This window comes from Pseudopipra pipra, chromosome 1, assembly GCF_036250125.1.
Source record: "Pseudopipra pipra isolate bDixPip1 chromosome 1, bDixPip1.hap1, whole genome shotgun sequence".
Classification (NCBI taxonomy): Eukaryota; Metazoa; Chordata; class Aves; order Passeriformes; family Pipridae; genus Pseudopipra; species Pseudopipra pipra.
In genome coordinates this window covers 61,763,897-61,772,690 of record NC_087549.1, presented here as the reverse complement: position 1 = coordinate 61,772,690, position 8,794 = coordinate 61,763,897, and the positions used below count along the sequence as shown (strand labels likewise).

The window sequence follows — 8,794 nt, the reverse complement described above, 5'->3', positions numbered from 1 at the left end:
AACCTCTGGCCGAGATCTTGCTGTTCCCATCTGCAGTGAGGGAATAGAGGCTGTTGGATTTCCTGCCCTGGGATTTCTATTTCATTTTTTATGTTCTGTGTTTGTAGTCCATTAAGTAATTTTTTTCCAACAGAGAATTCTTCAGCATTCTTTTTGTTTCATTAGATTGCCAAAACCTTCTTAGAGACCCAATCCACGGTGCAGACACCTCCCTTCATCTTCCCCTTCTTCTCCAGGCTAATTGCAATGGGTCTTGAGAATTTTTAATAGCCTTGGGATGTTGAAACCAGCATGTTTGTATTATTATGTCTCCTGACTGTTTTCTGGGTCTTGTTTAAGATTAAACAACTATTTAAAAATACCAACCAGTGATCTGCCTTCAGGCCAGATAATTATGAGTGGAAGAATGTGTGGGCAAGTACCTAGGAGACTGGGCACTTCCAGTGTTTTGGAACTTCACCCCTGAACAAGTGCAGAATCCAGAAAAACTAGTAAAATATTTGGAAAAGGTGTGTTGTCACCCTGGCAATTTCAGAGAGACAAAAATCACCACTCAGTGCAGGGGCCAGGGCCAAGCCTTCCAAGCCCTGTTCAACAATATTCTGTACCCATAAGGGGAAAAGGTCTTTGGATCTGACAACAAAACAACCGGCTACTCCAAACCCTGTGACAAGCACTGCAACTGAACCAGAGAACCAAAAAGAAGAAATAGACACCCAAACCCTCTCTTTTAGTGAAGGAGGACTAAGCAGAGCCACCACAAGAATATGAGGAAGAAGCAGAACAACTTGATCCCTATTCCTCAGTGAGCTGCAGGATATGCAAAATATTTTAGCTGTCAGTCAGGTGAGCACATTATTACTGGCTGCTCTGTTGATAGGATGATGTGGCTAGTAGATTGGAATTAGAGAGTAGGGAAGCCAAGCAGCTGAGATCACTTGCTAGGGAAGGGGGCATTGGCAAGACAATTTGAAAAGGGATGCAAGTCTTCAGCCTCTGGAGTCTACTTCTCTCAAGAGTGAAGTTGTTATATGTCTTCCAGGAAAATGGACTACCATGGAGAGAGGTATGCAGTACCTGAGGGAATTAGCCATGCTAGAGATGATTTATTATGACCTGAACCATGCACAATCACCCACAGATCCAGATGAAGTCCAGTTCACATGTCCCATGTGGTGGAATCTGTGTGTATATAGCAAAAGACAGGAAAAGTAATGGTGTTTTGGAAAGTGTAGGACCTGGGCATGATGTAAATGGCACAGAATAAGGGGTGGATACTGTCATGGTTTCAGCTGGGATAGGGTTAGTTTTCTTCCTACTAGCTGGTACAGTGCTGAGGTTTGCATTTAGTATGAGAATAACGTTGATAACATGCTGATGCTTTAGTTGTTGCTAAGAAATGTTTACCCTAAGTCAAGGACTTTTCAGTTTCCCATGCTCTGCCAACAAGGAGGTGAACAAGAAGCCTGAAGGGAGCATGGCCAGGATAGTGCTATTTAGCTTAAAGTGTATAGGGATACAGCTGCTGGAAGTTTCATCAAAGGAGCTTTTTAAAGTCCCAAGGAAGCTGGAGTGTGGCTGGCAGAGGAACTTCCTTTACTAGGTCTTTTAACCTTCTTTATACCCTCTTGTGAAAGACTCCCTTTTCAAATCATGGTGGGATTTTGACGGCTTGGAGTATTCTCCACTTCCCCATCTGCCCTTCAAAAAACCCTAATTAAGCTCCAAAGGCTTAAGGCCTGACACTAAGATGGTACAGTCTCCATGTTTTTGACAGATAAACACGGAGAAATGCAAAATTATGAGAATTGTGGGTGAGGTCCTGTCTCTGAAGAGCTGTTTCATTGCCTCCTGCTGACAGAATACTGAGGAGGGAGAGGCAAGGAGACCTTTCTGACTGTAGATACTTCTCCTTTGCAGAGTGCCTGTTGGAAGTGCTGCCTGTTGTGGTGGAAGGGTCAAAAAATGCTCGTCAGCTGCTGCTGGAAGGGAATGGGCAAGAACAGAAAGATAAGTGAGTAGAGAAAGGCAGGGGACAGGAAAAGAGCACATCTGGAAGGAGAGAGATAGAAATAAAGTTGTAACTGCAAATCACAGTGACAGAATTTTAACATGAAAGTGTAGAGGTGTGAGAGTACTTATTATTTTCCAAGATAACATTTGGAAGGATTGAAACAATCACTTATACAGTTTTCTATATATACACCCCTCACTATACTTTACAAAACCCCCAAAATTCTTAAAATAATGCAATTTGAAATATCAATAAAAATAAAAAAAATTTAATAAAATGAAACTTCCTTAAAAAATGGCCAACTTGATTGAATTTTTTTCCAAAATTGCTGATCAAAAAACCTTGAATCATCTTCTTACTGTATTCCCTGGTTTTGTCTACAGCAGTGCAGGAGAATTCCCAAATTATTGTCAATGCTAGTGTTTCCTAAATCTACTCTTATGCTTATTAATTGAATTTCAGAGACCAATTAAAATTTTCCCTACTATTGAATTTCAGTGTTCCTAACTTAATTTTTCCTTCATATTTGTGTAATAATCTCTTGTATTTCTCAAAATGATTCTGCTAATGAACCAGTGTAGAGTTTTCACATTTTAAATATTTATTGTAGATGTAATTGTAACTTGATGTCATTTAGCTGGCACTATACATGTATTTCTCTTTTCATATTTCTTTTAGTTTAGTCTCCCCTTATTGTTTTTGTATCTTTTCTTTGAACTTAATCCAATTTGTCTGTGTTTTTCTGGTAATTAAGTGCTGATAGCAGAAGAGCATTCACCTGTTATGTGAAGAATCATCTCCTTTTATTTCTTTGAACCTGTCTTTTACTAGCTTTTATTAATGACCCCTACTTCTTCTGTTTGGAAAACCAGCAAGCACTTGATTTCTAGCCACCTTCCCACAGGTAGTGTGATCATTTTGCATTTTGTAATCCCTTTACAGTTCATCTATTTTTACTTCCAAAATTAATTGCCTTGTTATTTTTGTGTGGGGAATAAGTTAGATTTGTTCCACTAGTTGTTTCTGGAGCAGTATAGTTTTCTTTCTTCAGCAATAAAACTGTCTCTGTTTTTCTCTAAACTTCTATTTTTTTAATTATAAATTCTTTGCCTAATAACTTTGGCAGTTGTTAATTCTTGCCCCTCATCTATGATATGCACAGAGTTGATCTGTTAAAATAATGATAGTGTGTCAAAGTGAAGATCTTAAAGGAAAAACAGAGTTACAGTTGCCTGGGCAATATTTTGAGACCTCCCTCACTTGTATGATGATTACACTCTTTTTTTTTTCTTTTACATAGGATTCTGTCTCACTAAATGCAAGAATGGATAACACCAAGCCCCAAAAATTTCCACATCTCTTCCTTATTCTTTAGCTGTATCATCCTTATTTTAAAGACAAGGAAAAATATCTGAGAAAGAACTTTTTATGAGATGACATAACAGACTTTTGCTGACAATTAGGACAATGTCTGTCTGTGAGGAAACTCCTAGCACTGCTCCAGTCTTCAGAGCTGGCCAGAAGCATGCCTAGGAATGCACACTTTGGAGTGACCGTGCTATAGAAGAGAGCAGTCACATCACACCCCTGAATGATAGCACTTCAAGTAAGAAACACCAAAACTGAGGGCTGCAAAATGTTTCTCTCTTGCAGGCAGGCAGGGGAATCTAGAGATTTCTGTAAAATCTATGGAAGAGTCAGAAATGGAAGTGAGTTCACCTGACTTGAATTTCTGCTTCCTAAACTGCACATCTGTTCTCACCCTGAAGTCCTTCTGCCACCCTACTGTAATGTGTGAAGCCATGTAGAAAATGAGGCAGGGACAGAATCAAGACTATTAATTGGCCTAGTCTAGGGGTAAATAGACTTCTTTCTGTGAGCTGTGTCAGACCAGGGGAATATCAGAAAAATAAGCGTTTGAATGTACAATTTAAACCAAATTGTTCTCCTTGTGGATGGTGGACGTTACTCTTGCTTAGGCAAGAGTCCTAATTCTGGACATTTGAAGCTTTGAGTTCTAGATCCCCAAAAATTATTTTTCAAATGTTAGTTTAGGGAAAGAAGGAAGGAAACAAGCAAAATGCATCAGTTCATTAGAATACGGAAGTTGGACTTCTTATTGCTTTTATGTACAATCTAATACTGGTTTATGAAAATTTATTTAGTCAAACAAAGGTTAATTGCTTCAGATTGTCCCTACTGCTCTTTGTAGGCCAAGCAGTGGAAGATGATGTGACCCATAACACACTGAGACCCTGTGATAGATAATATACGAACCCAGTAATTTTTGTTGCATTGATTTTAAGAGTGTCCTGAGGATGTCTACAAAACCAGTGCTGGTGTCTGTTGGCAATGAGCATGCAAGGGAGGCTTGAGGTGAGGCCAGCTGGTGTCATGCATGATGTGCAGATCTGACATTCTGTGTGTGTAGAGCTGTCATGTTGGACTGGCAGCATGTGATTGCTTTCTTTATGTTCTTTCTTTCTTAGTGTACCTAAGTAATGCTATCTTTCAGCCTGCTTAATACATTTTTGCCACTTAAAAAAAAAAACCCCTTTCTGCTTCCTATCAAGAGGAACATTTATTGCGATTAGGACAATGTTATGACATGAGACAAGTTTTGTTATTTTCTTTTCCCTCTTTCATTTCTCTTGCTGCCCTTCTGTGGTGTTTATATGCTCGGTCTGTGCTTGGCTTTACATGTACTTACACATCACTTTTACAGCACTGCTCCCTCTTGCCTATAAACCAGTGCCTGCTAAGTGAATCCCCTCTTGCCTGCCTTCCCTGAGTGCCTGTAGAGCTGTGTTCAAACTGCTGGAAGGAGCTGCGCTGCAAAAGGAACAGGGAAGGATGAAACCAGTCAGTAGGTGAGTACCAGCCAATGCAACAATCAAGGAACTGGTCTATGTAAATCACGTAGTTGGTTTTTTTAGTATTTTTTTTTACAAAAAAGCAGACACCATAATAGCAGAATGGACAAATTTGTACATAAAACTGGCTCAGTTCCAGTTATAGAGTGATTCCCTGAAGTGGTACGGATTTGCTTCATCTCACAGTGGATTATTTTATAATAGCCCAAGTTTTATCAAATATGAGAACAAGAACCTTAAAGCTTTACTGTCAGTGAAAGATTATAAAGGTTCTGGGCAAAGGGACAAAAATTAGGAAGTGATTTGAAAGCATTTAGAAATCAGATGTTGAGGCCTGGTCTCTTACACAGTAGTTGGACAAAGAAACAAAACCTGCAACTACTGAAGACTATCGTAAATGTTCTGTGATAGGATTTGAAGTGAAGTAATTTAAGGAAGTATGTGATAAAGATTATTCCTTCCAGATCGTAGCCATAGAAAAATGCCAGGAAAACTGAGGAAATTTTGTGTTCAATGACATTTGTAAAAACAAACAAGCAAACAAACAAGATTCTCTATTTTGTGAACTTTTCATTAACAAGTATTTGTGAACTCTGTGGGTTTCTGCAGATTTTTTTTTTTTTTTAGCAATGTAGATTTTGGACATACTTAATAGTTCCACTAATGTGTTTATTTAATTTTTCATTAGTCATGGTTCTGCTGCAACAAAAGAACTTGATCTTTTGGCATCCATTAATATTTTTGCTTTGATCCTGTAGCCAAATGATGCTAGCCACAAAATTCTTCTAATTTAGTCATCATTTCACTTGGTATACTTATTATTCATTTTGGTTTTGGCATTCACAGCATGGAAACTTAACCCAAATAACCAATAATATCTTTGCAATTGTGTCAAGCAATATTTAGCAATTATTTCGCTGTATGTTTCAGGAGGGTGTTTGACACTGACCCAATTGCATCTGGGAACAACTGTGAGTTTATGAAACCAAGCATGGAATTATAAACTAAGCAGCTAGTCATCTCTGGCAGGAACATAGCAATTATAGTCATTCAATAATATGTGGTTTCAACTGGAAATCAATATGTAACAGGTACGGGGTGAATAGGAGGCCAAATAATTCCTACCAAAGAGGCTAAGAGGGTGGTTAGGCAAGACTTTATGTTTTCAGATTTGTGTTTCATCTTAATTTTGTTTCACCTTAGTGTACTTAACAGGATTTTACAGCATCCTTGAAGTCATTCAGCCTGCTGTGGAATAGAAAAAAAAAAGTTAATTGATTTGTGTTCCTCTATTTAAAGCCACTGGTATACTGTGTGATTGCGAAGGGAGAGAAAGAGTTATATACAATTTGAGTTTTATGTAATAAGGAACTTTTAAAATAAATTTTTCATCTTTGTCTTGCTATGTGAAGAAAAGAGATTATTCCAAAACATAGGCATCCCGGAAGTACAGGTGAATCTAATAGTTAGGGTAAGAAAACAATGAATTTGTTTAGGAAAAGAATAGTTGACTACCTGACTGAGGCCAGAATCTAGGAAAAAATTTATGAAGTAATGTAATATTAATCTTGATAGGAGGTCTGTAGTGGTTAATTGACGTGTAAGAATTAGCAATGTTTGGGACAGAGTCAGTTCAAGGTATTTGATAAGGAGCAATGTCAATTAGCTCAGGGTTTTAGTCCGGTTAGACTGGATTTAAAATCTTTAAATTGACATGTAAACTAATCCTAAAATGAAACAAGGATTTAAGAGCCAGGTAATATTATCAATTTCTTTAACTTACGGGGAGAATGAATATGACAAAAAAGGTTATTTGCTGAAAAGATTCATAATATCAACACAGAACTGAAAAGATTCATGATATCAACATCAACTAGATGATGGTTTTAGTGTCATTAGTATGGTGGTAGGTGATGGTGTTATTGTTATCATCTTCATCATCATCGTCGTCATCATCATCATCATCATCATCATCATCATCATCCTTTCTTCCAGCTCATAGTGATTAAGCATAGTGGAATAGATGCATAATTAAATCTCAGTGGCATTTTCCCGTGGATAAATATACTTGAAGTTTTATTTCACATAGGATTGTCCCAAATCTACCAAGATGTAAGTCATTGGGTAATTTTCTGTTTCCCATTGAATTCTATGATAACCTGGGAAGAAATTGACTGGGTTGTGTTCTTTTCCCATCACTAAAACTCAGAAGTGGAGTGGCAGTTCCACAAAATAAAAATACAGCTTGAATACGAAAGAAATTTCCTGAAAAATCTGAAAAACGATTTATCAGAAATTAAGTATCAGATACTGCAGAAGTCCAGGTCTGTTTCAGATTCAAGAGGAGTTCAATTTTAACAGGATCATTCCAGACATGAAACTAAACACATTCTATGAATTATTGGTTAGTTTAAGATAACATATACAATAAACCTTTATGTCTGTCCAAATGTATTTAAAATCAATTAAAATAGCTGTTATTAAAAAGTTTTCAGAATGAATGGGCCTTTCTGATTTGCATTGTAGAGGAAAAAGCTATCATATTACCCAATAAAACACTTAGCAACCATAATTACTACTGATTGCCCTAAGCCCTCTATTTTACTTGGCAAAAAGAAACATGGAGTGTTGTTGCACTTTCCCTTGCTCCTGAGCCTCCACAAGAATGTCTAGCTAAGGTGGCTAGATGATGTTTTGGCATAGAAAGCATTGCATTTTCTCCTGCCAAATCCAGATATTTTCATGTATGCAGGTGAAATGTTGCTTTCACTGGATTTTGGGATATCATTCTCAGTCTCCTATCAACCACATATATTAGGGAAATGGGAAGAACTCAAAATGTCATTCTCAACACGTGCAGATATTTATTTGTGCCGCAACCCCGCTTATTGGTTTTCTGGCTTGCAATATGAAAGACACTACTTTATTATGACCTTTAACTTGACATTCAAAAATTGCAGGCTCTGCTTTCTTATCAATGAATCCTAAAGAGGAATTATGAACAAGTTAAAATCTATTTCTCTCCACGTATTCATTCATGCAGGAGGGATGGATAAACAACTTTCACTGATAATGTGAATCACATAATATATTAGTTAAAATGAATTAGTACAAAAAAAATTTCTAGGTATTTTTATTCTTAGCTGCCATTCTTTGTCATAAATAAGCACTTTTGACATATACTTAGAACCACTTAAGTCTTGCCTTTTCCTTAGCTCAAGAACTTGCCTTTGAAGGTGGAGAAAATGCAATAGTTAGAAACTTCCTAGGAGGGCAAGTTACTTCAAATTAATTTTGCCCAGCTTATATGAAAGCTAAAATTCTTTCAGTAAAATCTACTGGTTGTTATTTAAATTTCAGACACTGAATCCTTCTCCATTTCCTTCTTAAATTTTCTATCATTGTTTTGTTTTCTCCTTCATGCTTGGTGAGGCTCAGAGTGAATGCAGTATTCAACTATTCTGACATCCAAACATTTCAAACAGTATGTCTGTGCTCAGAAAGTCTGATTTTTCAGTGAAGTGTATTTGTTCTTTTATTGATACCTTGTTTAATATTGTCCTACCATTCAAATTCAAATTGATGAATATTCAGAAAATATTTGCACAGAAACACTTCCATTTTTATTCTGTCCTGGTGGAGGAATCCTTGCATTAAGCAAATCTATTTTCTTTCAACCCTCCTCCAGTCTGCTGAAAGTCAATGGGCTGATGATGTTGCAGGGACTGCTTTTCTTGCTGCCAGTCTGAGAAAAAGTTCATCTTCAAAAGCGTTCTCCTGTCTGCAGTTACTTGCACATTGTGTCACCTCTCTTTCTCCCTGCGCTGAGAGACTTTTCAGAAAAGAGATCCATGTTGACCACTTACCATTCTCTGGCAAATGCCCAATACTGAGACGTAGTCAGGCT

General features: G+C 37.3%; 1 long non-coding RNA gene across 1 annotated transcript; it reads left to right on the top strand.

Annotated features, from left to right (window-relative positions):
• Window positions 1-1,914: 1,914 nt before the first annotated feature.
• LOC135415987 (uncharacterized) lies at window positions 1,915-5,394 on the top strand. The gene is made up of 4 exons (XR_010431382.1): window positions 1,915-2,014; window positions 3,668-3,723; window positions 4,227-4,294; window positions 4,740-5,394. It is a non-coding gene; the product is annotated as an uncharacterized LOC135415987 (long non-coding RNA).
• Window positions 5,395-8,794: the final 3,400 nt, after the last annotated feature.